The sequence below is a fragment of the Siphateles boraxobius genome, unplaced genomic scaffold, assembly GCF_051911475.1.
Source record: "Siphateles boraxobius isolate OS27281-9 unplaced genomic scaffold, OSU_SipBor_1 29, whole genome shotgun sequence".
Classification (NCBI taxonomy): Eukaryota; Metazoa; Chordata; class Actinopteri; order Cypriniformes; family Leuciscidae; genus Siphateles; species Siphateles boraxobius.
Window position 1 is genome coordinate 18,718,823 of NW_027508908.1, and position 22,540 is coordinate 18,741,362.

The 22,540-nt window shown below is 45.3% G+C and overlaps 1 protein-coding gene across 1 annotated transcript in view; it reads right to left on the reverse strand.

Moving 5' to 3' along the window:
* LOC143753933 (uncharacterized) overlaps positions 1-20,773 on the reverse strand; it is a 379,044-nt gene extending 358,271 nt beyond the window's left edge. The window contains exon 1 of the mRNA XM_077246838.1: positions 20,759-20,773. The gene's annotated coding sequence lies outside the window, so the exon portion shown is untranslated. The remainder of the gene's footprint in view (positions 1-20,758) is intronic.
* Between the last annotated feature and the right edge of the window lie 1,767 nt (positions 20,774-22,540).

Consider the following 22,540-nt stretch of genomic DNA (forward strand, 5'->3'; position numbering starts at 1 on the left):
TTTTAAGGACTATATTGTAGGCTATTGTGTGCCAGTTGTATAATTGAGATTTTGTATTTGCTTCTTATTTTTTGCGGTCAGGAGAGTACGTTCCACTTTCTTGGAAAAATGGTGCTGGATCATTAGAGGTGGTATAGAACTCTTTCAGGTTTCCTCAAGGGGAACTTCAGAGACTGACCTGCTTACAGATGTGGTGATTCTGGCTCCCCATACCTTACAAAGGCACTCACAGAGACTCATGCACTCACACCAAAAGCATAAACACTTGCATCTTAAATGCAAGATTATTCTCCCAGGCAAAAAAACATTATCTGCGCATGGTAGTCACACATACGCTCACAGGTATGAAGACATGTGCACGCATAAACGATTGCATGTGAACATAAAAATAGGTTTTCATCCAGTGCTTCATGGCAAAATTATTCTGTAGCTGTTTAACTCAGCTGAGCCTCAAAGCAGTAAATATAAACGTAATTTTATTTCTCACTGTGATAATTTTAATTCAAGTGTAAAAAAGGTATTTTTTGAAACCTTTTTAAAATAATTAACTCTAAAATATTGTTCAAAATTGATTTATCATGATTTCACAATACTATATCCCCTTCATAAAAGTAATGTACAGAATCTTTTTCGTAGCTTTAGACAATTGCAATCAAAATCATGCAACTACAAATTTAACTTTTAAATACATAAAATGTGCATCTATTTATATCAATCTCTGCTTAAACATTAGTTAATAATAGGCATATATACAGTCAAATATAATTTTGTAATTGTTAATGGTTCAGAGCAGGCATTAACACAGAAATAGAAAGTTAATCAAATCATACTTTTTCTGTCACTCCTGTTATTGATCTCACAAAATCTTTTACAGAGGAAGCATAACAACTCTACAACTATTTTCACTCAGAGGCACCATTTCTCAGGGCAATAACTGCAAATATCGTTAATAATAAAGAAAAAAAATATCATGGACAAAAGTCTGAACTATTTTTGGGATGGAGAAAATTTGATGGTTTGATTACAGGAACAGTACAATTGATATTGCTTTGAATGCACAAGAACAATGGTTTTGAAGAGAACTGGAGAAAGACACCACATGGCTCACAGCACCAGCTAATGGTAGCAGGAACTTAAGTCCCCAAAACCAGATTAACTAAAGTGAAACAAGTGACTCATGCCACACAGATCCTTGAAGGCCTGGCACTACTACGAAGAAAACACTTCGGACCTTCATCAGGAACTCACATAGGATGATCCTAAAGGCCAAATCAAGAGCACCAAATGGCGACTTCACAAGGTGTAAGGGCTACAAGGCCGATTCTGATCTGGATAGACACAAAACCATTCAGGCACATCTTCACTAATGGATAGGCTCAAGACTACGTGGCAAGTGCTTTTATCCATTGCAATCCAAGATAGACCTATACATTTGATCAGTTTATGCATTCCCTGGGAGGCAAACCCATGACCCTGATGTTGCTAACACCATGCTCTACTTTTTGAGCTACAGGAACAATTCATATGCCCTGCCTAATCTGAACAAGAGAATAACTGAAAGAAGTCGACATTAAGACAGAAATTGCCTAGCAGAAAGAAATTTGCATTGCACCTGAAGTATCAAGAAGCTGAATACAAGTTGAAAAGAACAAGTGACAGGATTTATGGTTCAACGCCAGTAAAGGATGAAATGCAAAGCATCTATGAATACATCATGGATACATTCATGGAAGCACAAGATCAATAGAGAAAAAGACCTAAAGTGCAGACCATGCAAGGAGGCCTCCAGCTCCTAATGCAACATTAACCACATTCACTGATTACAAACCAAGAGGTCAATGAGATGGATCACCTAAAGTACGTGGGAGACAGCCTGAAGTCTAAATGGGAAGCTCCATTCAAAGTGATGAAAACAACAAGGCAAATGAGTGCAAGATGTACCAGACAGTGAAGGAGGAGCTAGAAAAAAAATGTGGCAGGTCAAGCACAATATTGTTCGGAGGGTGATAGGTGCTCTCAGGGCTGTGAAAATGGTTTGAGCAAATCCAAGGTAAAGCATCTCAATAAATGTCTCATTTTCTCATTCTCTCTGTCTCACTCTCCTGTTCTCACTTTCAGATCCAATTTAAAAGTTTGGGGTCAGTGAAAAACATCAATATTGTAAAATAATATTACAATTAAATATAACTATTATTTGTAATAGAAATTTTTTGTAACATTATAAACACTGTTTACTGTAATTTCTTATTAAATTATTTTGTCATTTCTGAATAAAAAATAGCAAATTATGATAGATAGATAGATAGATAGATAGATAGATAGATAGATAGATAGATAGATGATCCATCTGTCTCTGTTGTTGTGTTTCTATTTATACCATACACATTTAGACTTAATATAAATGCCTAATCCAAATGCATTTAGTCTAAACAAATGCTTTTACACAAAATACTAAAGCAAGTAAGAGCTGACTTAAAATACAATTCTATCTATGCACTCATCAACCTTGGTCGAACAGGAATTCCACAAATACATGATGCTCATTCATCAGAACACCGGTGGTCTATATATATATATATATATACTGGTCTTCTGCCATGTTAGCTACCGAGACTTTGTAGAAGCGAATACAGTAAATTAATTCTGTCACAGTGGAAATGAAGAGGACTGTGAGGCTTCCATTGATGTTGATCTCGTGATATATTTGTCCTCTCATGAACATGACAGACCATAGTCTTTTGTTGCTATAGGTACAAGTTGCCCTTTCATCTTATCCAGGACCATCCTCCTCATCCTCGTTGCTTGGGGATTCCAGACTGAAAAGTTATTCAAAGAGCTTAGAAAACTGGTCTCAGATCAGCACAATGGGGCAGCTACTGCTGAAACCCCATGGACTAAATACCATAATAGACAGAAAAATGTGACATGCTCAGAGAGTATTTTTTTGACCCATACAGGTGTCAGGGTTTGGATTTACACACTGAGGTCTTAGGGGTTCCGGAATAATTCCAAATGTGCACAGTATGAATCTTCTAATCTGCCCTTTGAAGCACAGAAATTTTGGGGGAAGGTCTGTGGAGCAACAGACAGCATTCTGACTCGCATTCTGTTTCCCTTCCATCTCACAGTGTGGAGGGGATATAACTAACTCTGACAAGCTTGCTTGCTGGGGCAGTGTGTGTGTGTGTGTGTGTGTGTGTGTGTGTGTGTGTGGTCCTGTAAAGCCTATATGTTATGGACAGTGTTGGAAATGTTACTTAGAAAAAGAAAAAATAATTAGTTATAGTTAATAGTTACTTCTCACAAATAGTAACTGAGTTTGTCAGGGTTCTGTCACTTCTGTCTAGTCTATTTCTTGGTTTTGTGACAGAGCCCTGACATTCCTGTTTTGTCTTGTCTGTGTGCCTTGTTTCATGTGCTTTCATGTCATGTTTTGTCTTGTGCTGTGTTGCATGCAGCTTGTGTTTTTCACTGGCTGCATGCTTTCATGTTGTTATGTTTTGTGTAAACACATGGCTTATGAGCTGTGTTGTGGGTAACGCGTTATAAAGTAACGCGTTAGAGTACTCTAATTACCTTTTTCGTGATATGTGTAACTTAACGCGTTAGTTTTGTGCGTTAAGTAATCAGTAACTTCGTTATTTAAAAAAAAAAAAGCAATCCGTTATTTGAAGGAAAGGAAAATCCCGACTGCAGCCTGTTTTTGTCCGACAGTAGTATGCCTAGGTCTACTGTGCCACCTGCGGATGTATCAGCGGAGCCGAAGCGCTGTAATCATAAAGTCAATGGCTGTGATACGTCTGTGCCCTGGCCTGCTCCCCCCCATAGACATGATGTCTATGCTCCCCCCTGTGTGTGTGTGTGTGCAGGGGTGTAGTACCAAATTTTGGGCCCTGGGTACAAACCATCTAGCTGGGCCCCCCGCCACGTACTTTTGATTTGAGCGCGGCGACTTCTCCAACGGGGGGGGGGGGGGGGTGGGGGGATGAGAGAGAGGGAGACGGACTCTTGATTTGAGCGCGGCGACTTATCCAACGGTGGGGGGGGGGTGGACGGACTTTTGACTTCAGCTCGGCGTCTTCTAAGGGCCCCCCCCCCCCCTGCCTCGGGCCCTGGGTACTCGGTACCCTTTTTCCCCCCACTACCACGCGCCTGTGTGTGTGTGTGTGTGTGTGTGTGTGTGTATGTGTGTGTGTGTGTGTGTGTGTGTGTGTGTGTGTGTGTGTGTGTGTGTGTGTGTGTGTGTGTGTGTGTGTGTGTGTGTGTGTGTGTTTTCGAACTCCTGGCAAGATGGCAGAGAGGACAGCGTTTGCAGTATGGAAATTGCTGAGTATTTTAAGTCAGGTGTCGAGATCGATATGTTGAACAAGTTCCCCAATATCAAGACAGTGTTTCTGCGCTTCAATACCCCACCACCCTCCAGCGCACCCGTGGAGAGACTTTTCAGCCTCGGGAGTCTCGTTCTTACTCCCAGGATAAATCGACTGTCGGACAAACGTTTTGAAATTCTGCTTCTTCTACGTTTTAATCACTACTTTGAAGAGTAAATGTAAGAGGAGAGGACTATGTTAAAGCGAATTTAGGTGAGTCACAAACGTTGTTACACTTTATTAATATTTAGTTCGGCTATTAAGCGATTTGTCATTTGCCTGTGTGGCAGTGAATGATTTTAGCTGTTAATTTCTGTTAGATCGTTGACTGGTTGTTAATTTCTAACTGCATTAGAGTTAAAGAAAAACTCTAACTGCATTAGAGTTAAAGAAAAACTCTAACTGCATTAGAGTTAAAGAAAAACTCTAAATGCATTAGAGTTAAAGAAAAAATCAGGAGTTATCTTGTTGTATGGTGCTCATAGGCTACCCGGGCTGGGAAGGTGTGAATTTTGATTAATATGTTCTGTGATAATAAATAAATAAAACGCTATGTGGAATAGCCTATTGATGACTGTCTTTCCTGTTATTGTTATCCCGCAGTGTTAATTTAGTCGGATGACTGACGTTATTCATTGCCAGGAGTCACGACTTCTAGGTGCATTTAAAGGGGGCCGTGTCTGTCAATTAAGCTGCAGCATGTGTGAGGCGCTGCAAACGGCTTTTAATTTTTGGTAAAGCATGAGTACTCTAACGCGTTACTTTTATGAATAGATAACGCTGTAACGTAACTGATTACTTTTAATTGATGGTAACGTTGTAACCTAATTAACTACTTTCCAAAGTAACTATACCCAACACTGCTTATGAGTGTTTTCATTAGCTGCGTGTTCATATCTCATTTTGTGTGAGCACATGGCTTGTGATTTGCTTTACTGGCCATGTGCTTGTGTTTTCTGTCATGTTTGGTGTGAGCACATGTCTTGTCATGTGCTTCCTTGTGCCATGTGCTCTCCTGTCGATTGTCTAACCCCGCCCATCTTATTACCTGATTATTGGGTTAATTTGCCCCACCTGTCCTCCCTTGTTACCCTCGTTTGTTTGCTTCCCTATTTAAGCCCCGTTTACAGGAAGGGAAAACACAGATATTTCCCTGCGGTTTGGCCTCTCGTTTACACGAGAAACCCGTTTTTTATCACAGAAAACGATTATTTCTAAAAACTCCGGCCAAAGTGGAGATTTCTGAAAATGGCGGTTATGTGTTGCCGTGTCAACTGGGAGAAACGGGGTTTTAGGTTCTCAAACGCCACATTATGCGGCAGAAAATTATTAACGTCATGTGAACGCACAGCTTGGCATAGTTATGATGGTGCTCGACGGCGTATTTATGCGGGTTGATGTAAATGACAACTTTTCTGAAAACAATGTTGTGTGCACGATGTTATTATTGAAAACGGAGGGGGGAAATATTAGTTTCTCTAAATACCCGGCTATGTGTAAACTTGGCCTTATTCTCCTTGTGTTTGCAGTCCTGTGCTGGTTTGTCGTTGTAATTCTACCCATATATGTTCCTCCTGTGTGTGTTGTCAAGTCAAGTCAAGTCAAATCAAGTCTTCCCCCTCTGGGTAGTTTTTGTTTGTATTTTGTTTTATTTAATTATTAAAAACCCATTGTCCTGCACTTGAGTCCTCCCTACTTTCATCACACCCAAACCATTACAGAACGAACCAGCCAACTGAGGACTACACAAACATCAGATGGAGAGACGTTGCAGGCTCCTTTCTCTTTGGCAAGGGGAGAACAGTGTGAAGGAGCTTGCTTACCAGTTCCTGTATTTTGCGGATGAGCTCAACGTCAGCGACGCAGTGCTAAAGGACATGTTCAACAACAGCCTTAATGAGCCTGTCGTTGCCTGGGAGATGGGAATGCTGGGGGTACTGTCATTCTGGCAGTTTGTGGGGTATGTTTACAATTGCGGAGAGAAGGGTGGCCTTCCGCCTCTTGGCCCACCTCCCATTCACCTCACAAACTGCCAAGTCCCCAGTCCTCCAATGACCCCTTCGGGGAGAGGGAGGAAGAAAAGGTTTGCCTCATCTGCTTCCTATCCAGTGGTGGCTGAAGAAGCTTCAGCGGCCAGAGAAGCTGCAGCACTCCTAGGGGCAGTTATTCCCACACTGCCTCGCCCTCGTAAGCTCAGGAGAAGGAGGGCTCTTGTTGCTCACTCAAGTCTGTTGGTCTGGGAGGACATGACTGCGGGGGACCAAAGTCTGGTTGTACCAGAGTCGCCCACTCTCCCTGTCACGGCCACAGAGGCTTTCCCTGCCAGCCTTACCCTGGCCAAGAGGGCTGTGTTTGCCTTTTATGTTTTGGCTGTCCTGCGTGACTGGAAGACGCACAGGGTTACTTCTGACTCGGGACCAGTCTGCCACCCAAAGCTCACGGTCGTTCCAGAGCAGCCCACTGTTGTCCCACAGCAGCCCGCTGTTGGCCCGGAATCTGTCCCAGAGCCCAGTGCCAGTCCGGAGGCCATCACCAAGCTACTCGCTCTCCTTGATACAGCCACGAAGGCAATTGAAGCCACTCTCTACTGCTATGCCTTCACCCTTCTGTGTGTCTGGGCCACAAACACATCCCTCCTAGCTTCCTCGGATCCAGCCCAGAAGTCTCCAGAGTTAGCCACAATCACAGAGGCTGTCCCAGAGCCATCTGCTCTCTTGGCCACAGAGACTGTCCCAGAGTTTGCTGCTGTCCCAGAGAAATGTCTGTGATGAGCCCTCTGCATTGGCCGTGCTTCCCTTGGAGCAGTAATCCTTGTGGGGTTCCCCTTCCTCACTCTAATCCCTGTCTTGACCAAGTATGACCAGTGTCCGGTGATGGCTCCGTCTCCTATCCCGAGTCAATGGAGGGCCCCAGTCAAGCATCCAGACGCCTGAACCACCCTGGCCTTCTACCAGGGATCCTAACCTGACTGATCCACCCTGGCCCTCAGCCGGGACTCCTGAACCACTGGAGTCAGCCTGGTCTGTCCCTCCGGCACCGCCCTGACCTTCTGCTGGGACTCCTGATCTGCTGGAGCCTGCCTGGTCTGTCCCCTCAGCACCGCCCTGGCCCTCTGCCCGGGACTCCTGATCCGCTGGAGCCTGCCTGGTCTCCTCCTCTGGTCCCACCCTGGCCCTCTGCTGAGACTCCAGACCCACCTGGCTCAACCTTCCCGTCCTTTCTAGAGACTTTCTGGACTGTCATGCTGGCTATGTCTTAGCTTCCCACCCTCTTTGTCTCTGTTTTGATCTTCCCGTCTTGTGTTGTCTGTTGGTGAGTTGTCATGTTCCTGTCTTGTTTTTTGGTGTTCCTCCTTAGGTATGCCAGGTGGCGTCCATTTAGAGGAGGGATAGTGTCAGGGTTCTGTCACATCTGTCTAGTCTATTGCTTGGTTTTGTGACAGAGCCCAGACACTCCTGTTTTGTCTTGTCTGTGTGCCTTGTTTCATGTGCTTTGATTTCATATTTTGTCTTGTGCTGTGTTGCATGCAAGTTGTGTTTTTCACTGGCTGCATGCTTTCATGTCATGTTTTCTGTGAACACGTGGCTTATGAGTGTTTTCATTAGTCGTTTTCATTAGTTGTTTTCATTAGTGTGTTCATGTGTCGTTTTGTGTGAGCACATGGCTTGTCATGTACTTCATTAGTTGTTTTCATTAGTGTGTTCATGTGTCGTTTTGTGTGAGCACATGGCTTGTGATTTGCTTTACTGGCCATGTGCTTGTTTTTTTTTTCATGTTTGGTGTGAGCACATGGCTTGTCGTGTTTCCTTGTGCCATGTGCTCTCCTGTTGATTGTCTAACCCCGCCCATCTTGTTACCTGATCATTGATTAATTTGCCCCACCTGTCCTCTCTCGTTACCTGCTTTTGTTTGCTTCCCTGTTTATTCTCCTTGTGTTTGCAGTCCTGTGCTGGTTCGTCGTCATAATTCTACCCATCTATGTTCCGTGTGTGTGTGTGTGTGTGTGTGTGTGTGTGTGTGTATAGTGATGGCGGGATGAAGCTTCATAAATCATTGAAGCGTTCCATCCAATTGGTTCACTCATGTGCCGACGCTTCATGATGCTTCATTTGCTCTATTGTGCCATCAAGTGTACAATAAATGTAAAACGTGCAGTGTGATTATAATGACATCGCATGGTTCCATCGCAAAAAAAAGAAGTTTGAATAGATCGCTAACAAACTCGCAAAGTCCCAAGTCAACAAAATGTGAGGGGGAATCCATTGCATTTTGCTGGCCCTTATATTTCCACGTCACTGACACAAGCCTCGATACGCGGTTCACAGAAATCATCCCGGATTACTCAACACACGCTCCGAAGCCTCGATACGGGAGGACACATCACTATGTGTGTCTGTATGTCTGTCTGTCTGTCTGTCTGTCTGGGGCCACGTTTAGTCAAGTCTGTGTGTGTGGGGCCACGTTTAGTCAAGTCTGTGTGTGTGTGTGTGTGTGTGGGGCCACGTTTAGTCAAGTCTGTGTGTGTGTGTGTGTGTGTGGGGCCACGTTTAGTCAAGTCTGTCTGTGTGTGTGTGGGGGGCCACGTTTAGTCAAGTCTGTCTTGTTTTCTCCCTTGGGGAAGTTTTTAGTCCTTGCTACTTTCATCACACCCAAACCCTGACAGAGTTAGTAACTGAGTTTCATCATTATAAAAGTAACTAATTAACAGGGAAAGTAACTATTACGTTACTTTAAAAAAAAAGTCAAATAACTTGGATGCCCCCAATATTAAATGTTAAATTAATGAAATTTTCACTAAATAGAATGAATTAAAGTAAAATAAAACATTGTACACTAATCTACATTATTTGAATGTTGCTGTGGGACAATGTTAGAGAAGGCTATTGAATTCAATATATAATTTTAAATGCTATCCCTACTAAGCCCCTTTCACACAGAGATTCCGGAAAATACACTGATAAAGTGACCCGGGATTTGACCCGGGTTCGTTTGATTTTGGTTCATTCACACTGCCAGTGATTTTCCGGAATCAGAGAGTGCGTTCACACACAACCCGTAAAAATCCCGTAAAGACATGTGACATCGATGTGACATGTAATGTCTCAGAAGCGTCTATAGTTTGCTTATGAGCTGCGATTTCTCTCTCAAAAACTATGCTTGTGCATTTTTTTCTCTGATACGATCATAAACTAGCGCATTAAGTAATGTTTCAGTAGCCTGCTTTCACTTCACTTCAGCGTCATCATTACGACACGGCATTGATTACGGCTTGTGTTCACACAGCGCGCGTTCCGGGACTGATCCCAGCAATGTCACTAGGTCCCCAACCCGGCATCGATCTAGGCATCAATCCCGGGTCGGGTTTGCATTCACACAGAAGGCGTTCTGGCAATTTCCCGGGATCAACGCGCTGTGTGAAAGGGGCTTTATAGTAGAACAATAAAACACAATAGATGGTTTAGAACCATAATAGTTAAAATTGCACAGACCACAACTGGACAACAAATAAGTCTAAAAATAAATTATGCTTCTGAAATGTACCAAAAATGAATAAATAATAATAAAAAAATATACTTGCACACTTTGTAGTGCAAATTAAAATGATAAATCTGTCACAACTTCACAACTGGTAGACATAAGCCCCTTTCACACAGAGATTCCGGAAAATACACAGATAAAAGTCACCTGGGATTTGACCGGGTTCGTTTGACTTTGGTTCATTCACACTGCCAGTGATTTTCCGGAATCAGAGAGTGCGTTCACACACAACCGGTAAAAATCCCGTAAAGACACGTGACATCGATGTCTCAGCAGCGTCTATAGTTTGCTTATGAGCTGCAATTTCTCTCTTGAGAAACCACGCTTGTGCATTTTCTTTCTCTGATTCGATCATAAACTAGTGCATTACGTACCGTTTCACGCTGGGTGAACGATCCCGGCTTCAGCACCATCATTACGACACGGCATTGATTACAGCTTTTGTTCACACACCGCACTGGGACTGGGGACTGAACACGGCAATGTTACTAGGTCCCCAACCCGGCATCGATCCCGGCATCAATCCCGGGTCGTGTTTGCGTTCACACAGAAGGTGTTCTGGCAATTTCCCGACAATTTCCTGGGATCAACGCGCTGTGTGAAAGGGGCTATACTGTAGCCTACTTGAAGTATTTTCTTCCTCAAAAGTAAACAGTTTAACAAGTGCTCTCAATATAATACTTTACAGGGTACAAACAAAAATAATACATAATAATAATAATAAAATATAATATTTTGGGGTTTTATTTTTATCACCTACAGAGAATGTCATCGTCAGGTTATTTAAGCCATATTCTAGGCGTGTTTTGCCATACGTGTTCACAACCGGTCAAACAATGTTTTCTGGGAACGTTCCCTGCAGGTTATTTTCGGGTTTTATTTTATAACCTTAGGATTATGATTTCCATTACACGAGATTAGATGTTAAAACTTCATGCTGATTTGTACTCGGCTTTCGCCAAGATAAGCACCAACTAAGACGTAGCTTTACAGTAACCTATGCTTCTCCATCCATTTACGCTTCTTTCCATCTGGTGACGTGAATCTCCTTCTGTCTGGTGTTAATAGTGTATTTGCGCGTCAGCACACACAACGGCTGCAACCACAGTGCGGTCCCCCCATAACAACCCTCTGGATTGAGCGGAGTAGGGAACATATCTAGGGTCTTCAAGTGGGCACCTTCCGTCCTCAGTGTTTCGTCGACTAGCCCACGACACCTCAAGAGGGCTCGACAGTGACTCTGGCGTCCCAGAGTCACCCCCCTCCGTCCCCCACTCAACTCAGCCCAGCTTACTGACCTCTACTTCCCTCTTGCTGCTGAGACCTAACCACAATCTCACAATCTCTCCGCAACCCAACCATACGCGCCAACCCGTTTGACTAAGGCTGTCGAGCCCCACTGGTGCGTTAATATGCAGTTTCAGTGGCAACGGTTCCGTATGGCATACCACCTACCGCAAAACACAATATCTGCCCAACCACCCGTCATTCACGCAATATACAGAGGAACGTAATGACTGTAAATACTATACAACCTCTACAAATAAACCAACAGTGCTGCTGAGACCTAACCACAATCTCACAATCTCTCCGCAACCCAACCATACGCGCCAACCCGTTTGACTAAGGCGGTCGAGCCCCACTGGTGCGTTAATATGCAGTTTCAGTGGCAACGGTTCCGTATGGCATACCACCTACCGCAAAACACAATATCTGCCCAACCACCCGTCATTCACGCAATATACAGAGGAACGTAATGACTGTAAATACTATACAACCTCTACAAATAAACCAACAGTGCTGCTGAGACCTAACCACAATCTCACAATCTCTCCGCAACCCAACCATACGCGCCAACCCGTTTGACTAAGGCTGTCGAGCCCCACTGGTGCGTTAATATGCAGTTTCAGTGGCAACGGTTCCGTATGGTATACCACCTACCGCAAAACACAATATCTGCCCAACATCCTGTCATTCACGCAATATACACAGGAACGTAATGACTGTAAATACTATACAACCTATACAAATAAACCAACACCCTTCAAGTTTTCAAGAATTCTACGAAACCGTAGCATGGCGGCCTGTACTCAGCCAGCTAGAATCTTTCCGTCTCAACAACAGCCAGTTGCTGCTCCTTTCTGCTGCTTCAGATAAGTTCTTTACTGTGCGACGCAACTCTTGACCACTGAATCCGACGTCTCTGAGGAACCGGGTTGTAGAGTGTGCCACAAAACCTCGACAACCCACTTCCACTGGATAAACCTGGACTCTCCATCCTCACTGTTCTGCTTCAGTGGCCAGATGAGCATACCGCAATTTCTTCCTCTCATATGCCTCATCTACCACATCCTCCCATGGCACTGTTAACTCTATCAGTTGAACAATGCGTGCTGATCCAGACCACAAAACAATATCTGGTCGTAGGTTAGTGGTGGCAATCTCAGGTGGAAAAATAAGCCGTTGATCAAGATCAGCCAGCATCTTCCAGTCCCTAGCAGCTTCCAGTTGTCCTGGGCGAGAATTGGTGTTAGCACCTTTTCTTGGTGGTTGCTCGCCTGGGCGGAGGAATATTGTCTTCTGCGTGTAATATTTTGCTAGAACAGGCGGCAACTTATTGGTCATACTACGCTTGCCTTCCAATGCTAAAGCCAAACATCGCAATACTTGGTCATGGCGCCAAGTAAACCGACCTTGGCTAAGAGCCACCTTACATCCTGTCAAAATGTGCCTTAATGTGGCAGGTGATGAACACAAAGGACAAGAGGGATCCTCTCCTACCCAGAGGTTTAGGTTCTGCGGTGATGGGAGAACATCATATGTTGACCTAATAAGGAAACTGATCCTACTCTCTTCCATTGACCAAAGGTCTTGCCTGCCCATTTTTCGTTGTTCCACACTCTCCCATCTCATCCACTCTCCCTGCTTGGCCTGGGAAATGGCCTTTATACATCTCATCCTCTCCTCCTGCTTTCGCACCTCGTTGACTACCAGCTTCCTCCTTTGAGCTGGGCCTGCCTTGTGCCATTTAGGAGGAGCTAAACTGAGCCCAAAACCCCCTCTTCCATGCTGTACCTGTCCCACGATATCCCCAATTTGAAGGTCAGCCTTTGCCTCTACTACAGATTTCTTTGCTGACCACTTTCTACCAGTTTTTACCACAGGGGCTGCCTCCCTTACACATTTGTCGCGTGACTCTGCTAAGGTCATTTCCAGTCTGACCTTGGCACACTTAAACTCCTCGGTTAAAGCAGAGACTGGCAGCTGCAATACTCCTTTACTATAAAGTCCCACTCTGCTGAGGCAGCGTGGAACTCCCAACCATTTCCTGATGTATGAACTTATTAACGCTTCCAGCTTATCCACTGTTGTCAAAGAAACCTCGTACACAGTCAGTGGCCACAGCAACCTTGGCAGTAGACCAAACTGAAAGCACCAGAGTTTTAGTTTGCCTGGTAGAGCACAGCTGTTTATGCTCTTCAACCCTTCCACTGCTTGTCGTCTAACTTCTCCCACTCGAACTGTGTCCTTTAGATCCCCATCGTACCATCTCCCTAGACTCTTCACTGGCTTCTGAGAAACTGTTGGTATTGCCTCACCATTAATGAAGAATATTTTATCTACTACCTTGCCTTTAACTATTGAGATGCTCCTTGATTTAGAGGGCTTAAATTGCATTTGTGCCCATTCAATATTATCTCTTAACTTCCCCAATAACCGATTAGTGCAGGCTACCGTTGTAGTCATGGTTGTCATGTCATCCATGTATGCTCTGATTGGCGGTAGTCGCATCCCAGAAGCCAAGCGCTCTCCTCCTACTACCCATTTTGATGCCCTAATGATTACTTCCATTGCCATGGTAAAAGCCAGTGGAGAAATGGTGCATCCTGCCATTATTCCAACCTCTAAGCATTGCCATGTAGTGCTGAATTCTGGAGTTGAGAAACTAAATTGCAAATCTCCAAAATAGGCTTTCACTAAATTTGTTATCGACATCGGTACCCTGAAAAAATCAAATGATGCCCAAAGAAGCTCATATGGCACTGAACCATATGCATTAGCCAAATCCAGGAATGTCACGTGGAGCTCCTTCCTCTCCTTTTTAGCTGATTGTATTCGTTGCCAGATAACACTGATATGTTCTAAGCAGCCTGAGAATCCTGGAATGCCCGCTTTTTGAACTGAAGTGTCAATGAAGCCATTCTTTAATAGGTAGGTTGACAATCTCTGGGCAATAATGCTGAAGAAAATTTGCCTTCGACGTTTAATAGTGAAATAGGGCGAAATTGACTGATGCTTTCAGCATCTTTTTCTTTGGGTATAAAGACTCCCCCTGCTCGGCGCCATGATCTAGGTACAACCTGCTTTTCCCAAGCCACTTTTATCAATTTCCACAGAATCCTTAGAACTCCTGAAGCACTCTTGTACACTCTGTACGGAACTCCATTAGGCCCCGGAGAATAATACTAGAACGTTCCCTGTTAGTTTTAGGTTTTATTTTTATAACCTAAACAGTTCTCTGCATGTTGTTTTTAGATTTTATTTTTATAACCATGTAAATGAATTAAAACGTTGCAGATGATACCAATAGGCTATAGAGATTATTCTAATGCTGAAATTTGTAATTTATTTATAAACAAACTATACTGTATAATGCTCGAACAACCTCTGTCTCTCTCGCACATTGTCGAGCATAATCACGGCGTTCGCTTCGCTTTTGTCCAGTCCAGCCTCATAAACACCAGAGACAAAACGTCTCTGCTTATGACTATAACCCTTGTTCCCTGAGAAGGGAACGAGACACTGCGTCGAGAATCGACCCTTTGGGGACGCTCCCTTAGCGTGCGCCTCTGAAGTATGAATGAAACTGTTCCAATCCTGATTGGTGTTGCGTCATGACGTAACATGTGACGGCATAACCGGATGCATAAAAGCGACGCCGGCACACACACACACTAGCCTAGCGATGAAGCAAGACGCTCTAAGGCCTCGAGGGGCGTTGCAGGACGACGCAGTGTCTCGTTCCCTTCTCAGGGAACAAGGGTTATAGTCATAACCCGAGACGTTCCCTTTCGAGGGAACTCAACACTGCGTCGAGAATCGACTCTTTGGGGAACGAATGCCCACTAGGCCACGCACCGAAGACAGGCCTGCCCAGGAGTGAAACTGATTCAGGCACTCAGCAGGACGAGAGCACACGTGCGGCAGGCGTACTGGGGAGGTGCAGACTATAGAACCTAATAAAAGTGTGTGGGGTAGCCCAACCGGCTGCCTCACAGATCTCCTGGAGGGGAACTCCCAAGAGGAGGGCTTTAGAGGACGCCATGCCTCTAGTAGAATGAGCCCTTATGGCCATAGGTGAAGGCAAATTGTGCACCTCATAAGCCAAGGCAATAGCCTGCACAATCCAATTACTAATGGTTTGCTTGGATGCCGGGAGCCCTCTCCTAGGTGACCCGAAACACACTAACAGTTGGTCCGACCTCCTCCAAGAAGAGGACCTCTCGAGATAAATACTCAAAGCTCTGACGGGGCAGAGCAAATGAAGCTTCTCTTCTTCTGCCGACACATGAGGTGGAGGATGGAAAGCCTGAAGGGTCGTAGACCTAGCCGTATTAGCAGGCACTTTAGGCACATAGCCCGGTCTCGGGTGCAAAAAGGCCTTAACCTTGCCAGGGGCAAACTCCAAGCAAGCTGGTGTCACTGCCAGGGCTTGGAGATCTCCCACCCTCTTAAGAGAGGTAATGGCTAAGAGAAAGACCAATTTGTAGGTAAGATCTTTAGGCGAAGCCGACTGAAGATGTTCGAAGGGGGCCAGGGATAACCCTTCCAGAACCACTGCCAGGTCCCAGGCAGGAACCCTGGACCTGGTTGTCGGTCTCATCCTCCAAGTACCACGGAGAAAACGAATGACCAGCTGGTGCCTCCCCGGAGGCCCATCACTTAATGGCGCATGGAAAGCCGCAATGGCAGCCACGTACACCTTAAGCGTGGAAGGGGAGAGACCCGCAGAGAAACGATCTTGAAGAAACTCCAGAACTGAAGCCACCGGGCAGTTAACTGGGTCTAAATTATGTTCTCTACACCAAGTAACGAAAACATTCCACTTGAGGCCATATAATCTCCTAGTAGACAGAGCCCTAGAGCTAAGTATGGTTTCAACCACCCCGGCTGATAGACCAGTGTTTAGGTACTGAACCCCCTCAGAGGCCAGGCCCACAGTTTCCACAGCTCTGGTTGAGGGTGGAAGATTGTGCCCTCCACCTGAGACAATAGATCCCTCCTCAGAGGAATCTGCCATGGCTGAGCTATCAGGAGCGAAATTATATTTGAAAACCATACCCGGGTCGGCCACATTGGGTCAACCAGAAGTAGACTGATGCCCTCCTGACGGACCCTCTCCAGGACTGCCGGAAGCAGAGCGATCGGGGGAAATGCGTACAGGCGAAGCCTCGGCCAGGCCTGTACCATGGCATCCAACCCCAGTGGGGCTGGATGTGAGAGGGAGAACCAAAGTGGGCAGTGGGACGTCTCTCGAGACGCGAATAAATCCACTTCCATGGGCCCAAACTTCTCCCATATCAACTTCACCACATCTGGATGAAGTCTCCATTCCCCGGGCCTCAGCCCCTGCCTCGACAGGATGTCTGCTCCCTGATTCTGAACCCCCGGAATATACATAGCTCTGATAGACAGTATTTTCCCTTGGGACCAGAGAATAACCTGATGCGCCAGTCTGCACAGAGGGCGCGATCTGAGTCCCCCTTGTCGGTTTAGATAAGCTACCACTGATGTATTGTCCGATCGTACTAGGACATGGTAACCCTTGATGTCTGGAAGGAATGTCCTCAGAGCCCTGAACACAGCCAACATCTCTAGACAATTAATGTGCCAAGAATGATGATGGTCCTGCCACAGACCCCTGGCAAAGCGGCCGTCCATGACCGCGCCCCAGCCAGTGAGGGAGGCGTCTGTCGAAACGGTTTTCCGGCGACATGACGCTCCTAACACTGGCCCTTGGGACAGGAACCAAGGTTTCTTCCATATTATTAGAGAACGAAGGCATCTGCGCGTTACTCTGATCATACGAAATGGATTCCCCTTGGGGGAAAACCCCTTGGCTTTCAGCCACCACTGAAGGGGCCTCATGTGTAGAAGGCCCAAAGGTATAATGTTGGATGCCGCTGCCATGAGGCCCAGCAGTCTTTGGAATTGCTTTACAGTAGTGGCCTGGCCTAGCTTTAACTTGGACATCATCGCCAGAATGGACTCGATACGCGCCGGAGACAAGCGTGCCTGCATCGTAGTCGAGTTCCACACAACGCCTAGAAACGTTGTGGACTGGGAAGGTTCTAACACACTCTTCTTTGTGTTGAGTCTCAACCCCAATTTTTGAATGTGGCCAAGGACGACATCTCGATGCCGAACTGCCATTTCTCGAGACTGGGCCAGAATGAGCCAGTCGTCGATATAATTCAGTATGCGGATGCCCTGAAGTCTCAGTGGAGCAAGTGCTGCATCCATACATTTGGTGAATGTGCGGGGAGAGAGTGCTAGGCCGAACGGAAGAACCCGATATTGGTAAGCTTCGCCCCGAAAGCGAACCTCAGGAACTTCCTGTGACATGGAAGAATGGATACGTGAAAATAGGCGTCTTTTAGATCTATCGTGACAAACCAGTCCTCGGATCTTATTTGACTCACGATGACAGGAATAGTGAGCATTTTGAACCTGAGCTTCATCAGAGACAGGTTCAAAACCCTGAGATCTAGAATTGGCCTCAACCCCCCATCCTTCTTTGGAACTATAAAGTACCGCCTGTAAAATCCGGACTCCCTGTCTGAATGAGGAACACGTTCTATGGCCTCCTTTAGCAGCAGAGATTGCACTTCTTGTTCCATCACCTGAGCCTGCTCTGGAACCACTGTAGTCTGCACCACCCCAGAAAATTTGGGGTGGCGGTGCCCAAACTGCAGTCTGTACCCTGACTTTATTATATGCAGGACCCATGCAGATATGTTGGGAAGATGATACCATGCCTCTACAAAATCTACTAAGGGAACCAGCCTCTCGAGACTGGCCTCTGGTGTTTTTCGTGCACCCTTCTCGACCCCCTGAAGCGGAAGACCGGCAGGGTGTAGTCGATACGGTTTTCGTGACCATAACTGATGCTCGTTTTTTATTTTTCGAGAAAAACGACCCACAGTGCGTTCGCTGGAATATGATGCGGCCCGAAGCGTCACCGACGGCGGGCAACTCACATCGTTTCCTAGAGGGCTCCGCTGTGAGAACAACCTCGGTTGTTCTACAACGGAGGGGACAGCCCTCAGAGGTCCCACCACTCTGGCTAGGACCTCTTTCCTGAAGCCCTCCTAGCCTGAAGGACATCCCTTAAATCGCCCTTCTGGCTGGGGGGCTTCTGCTGGGAGCGTTTCCTCCGTTGCCAAGCTCCCGGAGGAGGGGCTCTAGAGGAAACGCTCTCCCTTTGCTCTGCCCGGTGTGAGGAGCTGGTTGATGGCTGGGGCTGATGTTCTTGCCCCACCCTACTCGATTTGGACTTCGATTTTCGGGGGAGGAACTGCTGGAACGCCGCAGATTGCTTCTTCGCCTCCTGAAACCTGTCGACGACCGATGTAACGGCGTCGCCGAACAGGCCAGAAGGCGAAAGCGGCGCATCCAGCAGAACAGATTTATCTTTCTCCTTTAGACCAGATAAATTGAGACACAGATGCCTCTCCGTGGCCACCATAGCTGCCATAGAGCGGCCAATAGCGCGGGCCGTCTCTTTAGTGGCCCGGAGAGACAAATCTGTGGCTTTGCGCAACTCTGAAATATCTTCAGGAGTTGGCCCCTCCCCCTCGTCCAAATCTTTCAGGAGATCGGCCTGGTATGCCTGCAAGATAGCCATAGAGTGCAGACATAAACCAGCCCGACCTGCCGCCATGTAAGCCCTGCCTATTAAAGCAGATGTATCTCTGCAGGGCTTACTAGGCAGCGCAGGGGTTTTAAGGGAAGATGCCGACTCAGGAGATAGATAACCGGCTAGAGCTTCTTCGACTTTAGGCATCTTCCCATAACCCATATCCCGTGCCCCCACAACATTGCTATAATCGACAACAGATGGACGGGAGACACGGGACGAATGCGGTTTATCCCACGATCTCGAGATCTCTTTGTGGAGATCGGGGAAAAACGGCAAACCCCGGCGCTGAGGCTGTGACCTGTGCCGCAGGAAACGCTTGTCTAACTTGCTTACGACTCGCGTTCCCTGCTCATCTTGTGGCCAGCTGATGTTAAGTCTGGCCACGGCACGAGTCACAACCTCCACCAGCTCCTCATAAGCTTGGCCGTGAACTGGCGCGCTCGACTCACGGTCATCCTCGATGCTGATCCCCTCTGCCTCCTCGGAAGCAGAGAGCTCAAGCACCGGGACCTGGTCGTGGGCAGAAGAAGCCGCAGCGCGGGCTTCTGCACCACTCACAGGGGCTTCGGGATCTTCAGATGAAGAATGAGAAAGTGCCGCAGCAGTCTCATTCTCATCTGCAAGATCCCGCTGCAAACCCCACGATCTGAGACGCGGGACCAGAACCGCGGGGAACGCGAGCCTGACCGAGCTTATCAAAGCACGCCAGCCGGGACCGCAGCACCCTCATGGGTAGTGCTTCACAGTGTACGCAGGAAGCTCCCTCGAGAGTCCGTCCGTAATAAAACGAGGACAGGGGTGCACACACATTCTGAACTGCTGGCTGGCCATAATATATATATATAGGGATAGACAAACAACACCAAATAAGACAGACAGTCGTAACATAGAGCGCTTGCTGAAGAGCGAAAAGCTAGTGTGTGTGTGTGCCGGCGTCGCTTTTATGCATCCGGTTATGCCGTCACATGTTACGTCATGACGCAACACAAATCAGGATTGGAATAGTTTCATTCATACTTCAGAGGCGCACGCTAAGGGAGCGTCCCCAAAGAGTCGATTCTCGACGCAGTGTTGAGTTCCCTCGAAAGGGAACTTTGCATTTCCTATGGCTGAGAGCCTACTCGGATGAAAACCGCTTCAGTGAGCTCAATTATAGTAACGCCGCATTTTATTGTCAGTATCTGTAACGGGGGAAACAGTAATTTGTTTCATTACTCGTTACTGAAAAAGATAACGCTGTTTATTTATAACGCCATTATTCCCAATCACTGGTTATGGAGACAAAATGTCCCCAAAAAGATCGGAATATCCGAAATCCTTGTCCTTGTAGGGAATTTATTTTGTCCCAATGAGGAAAAAAGCTTCTAAACCATACTAAATGATGTCTTTAAAAAAAATAATAATGCAGAAAGTTTTCTATAAGGTTTATGTTTAGGAGTACAGTTTATATAAATTATGTCTATGGAATTTCCCCATAAAACATGCAACTCAAATATGTGATTCAGAACTTTGGACAAGGCACAATGTGGCAGTGAATGCACAAAGACTATTTGCAAGTCCTGTCTTTTTTTCTCATGGTTGTTATATACTGTGCTGTGATCTATTTCAGTCTTTTTAAAAAATTTACTTCTTCCAAATTATTCTTAGAAATGTAAAGTATGCGTCACATGTATGTTCTGTGTTGATTTAGTTCTAGGCCCAGTCCCAATTCGCCTACTTAAACTACGACCTAAAAGAATGTACTCATTTTGTGAAGAAAAAGTACATACTTTTGAGTGTTTAGCAAAAGAGTAGGCAAGCTTTCGGACATATTATCACGTCATCTTTAACGGACAGATCTGTTGCATGCATCCTGTCACCGTAAACTTCCCTGTCAATCATCTTGTTACAGTCAAAATCCTCCATTCAATCTAATTTGATTTCCTACCGTTTCGGAGAGCACGTTCATCTGCCAGTCGTTGGTCTTTCATGCCGAGACTCTCCTCATGTGTTTGCAATTTGAATATAATTATGCATTTAAAAGGTAATGGCTGAACGTATCTTTACAAAATTTCACAATGTTGCTTCAGATGCAATATAATGTAGACAACGTTGAATAAATACATTTTCGTCAGGTTAGATACTGATAATTAATCACTCAAACCCCTTTATCTAAACCACTCTACATAACCGCCGGACTCGCGCGTCCTCCATGTCTGTCGTTTTTTTTAACACTTTTCACTCGTGTTTGTAGTTCTGACCGAATCCCCGTCCAACGCACGATGGGTTGTGGGCAATATTAGCCGTTAAAGTGCACTGTTAGACCTTACCAGGTTTTTTTACAGTAAAATACTGGCAACACTGTTGCCAGTAATTTACTGTTAATTATACATTTATTTACTGTAATCTACAGTATGTTACTGTAAAAAGGTTTTAATGCACTATTTGATTACAATATTCTTCAGAAGACCTGATTACAGAAATGTTTATTTGAAGAGTTCGGTTGCAAAACGCGATAAACGCCATTTTTTGTCATTTGGATTTTATTATTGAAAATCACTGTACAGATGTACCTTAATCTAAGTGTGAATTGCTGCCATTAATAAGATTTAAAAATGTACATTTTAAGCCTACTACAAAATGTATTTTTTCACAAAACGGGATATCCGCCAGCCCAGTTTCTTTACAGAGTGCGATATAACGGTTAGGCTATAGAACGTTCAGGATGTCACGCAAGGAGAGAGACACCGCCGGTGAAGTGCTCCTAGTTTGCTCAGTGATTTAACGATAATATCAAAACAAAAAACATATTTTTAAAAAGAGGATTCAATAGGCGAACTAAAAAACGTTTACCATTTAATTGTTTATAATGTAGGCGAGCTGTCAGTCACGTAGGCTACATCACTGATCAACAGCTGTCTGTCAGTCAGAGAATTCAGAGTCAAAGCTTCAGAGTCAAGCTAACGTTATGGATTTCGATGACGGATTGGAGCCGGTCATTCCAGCTGCTGTCGGGAGAAAGAGGAAGGCATCTAAAGAAAATCATCAAAGGGAGAAGACCAAACTGTCATGCCGACAAACTGTCAGACGAAGATGTAACCTTCAACTTCACAAAAATGTAAAAAAACGCTACAAAAGTGGACCAGGATAAAATACTCCTGCGTTTGTCAATAATAAACAAATGCAGCAGGGAACGAGTCTCCGCTGATGTAAAGAAGAAAGCCAGGGAGGTTACAGTGAAATACTGCCTTTTGTCCTGCGCTCCTCCCCATCACAAGATACCTGTCTGCAAGGCTACATTTCTAAGTGTCCTTGGTAAGTTTATTTTTTAAATAATTTCTTACATGTAGCTGAGTAGCCTATCTGAAGATTTACTGCAGTTTGTTTGCTCTGACAGCTCAGCTAGCCAGGCAGCGCAACGGTGCTTTTTTTAATTTTTTTTTTTTTAATGCCCACTGTCCCTATGTGAAGCACAAGCACACAGACGTCCACAGGTTGTTATCCGACCTTTTCATTCAGGGACTGCCCTGGATTACTGGCACACACCATAGTCACATTATGTTTATTATGGCATTATGTTTTTGAATATTATGAATATTTACGATTAATTGATAAATGATTGTTAATTTTCCCACTGATCATCCAAAAGATTTCTTCAAATGCCCATCCTTAACCCAGGTGCTATAAACATAGTCTAAGATGCACTGTTCAATCTTGGGTAGAAGCCAGA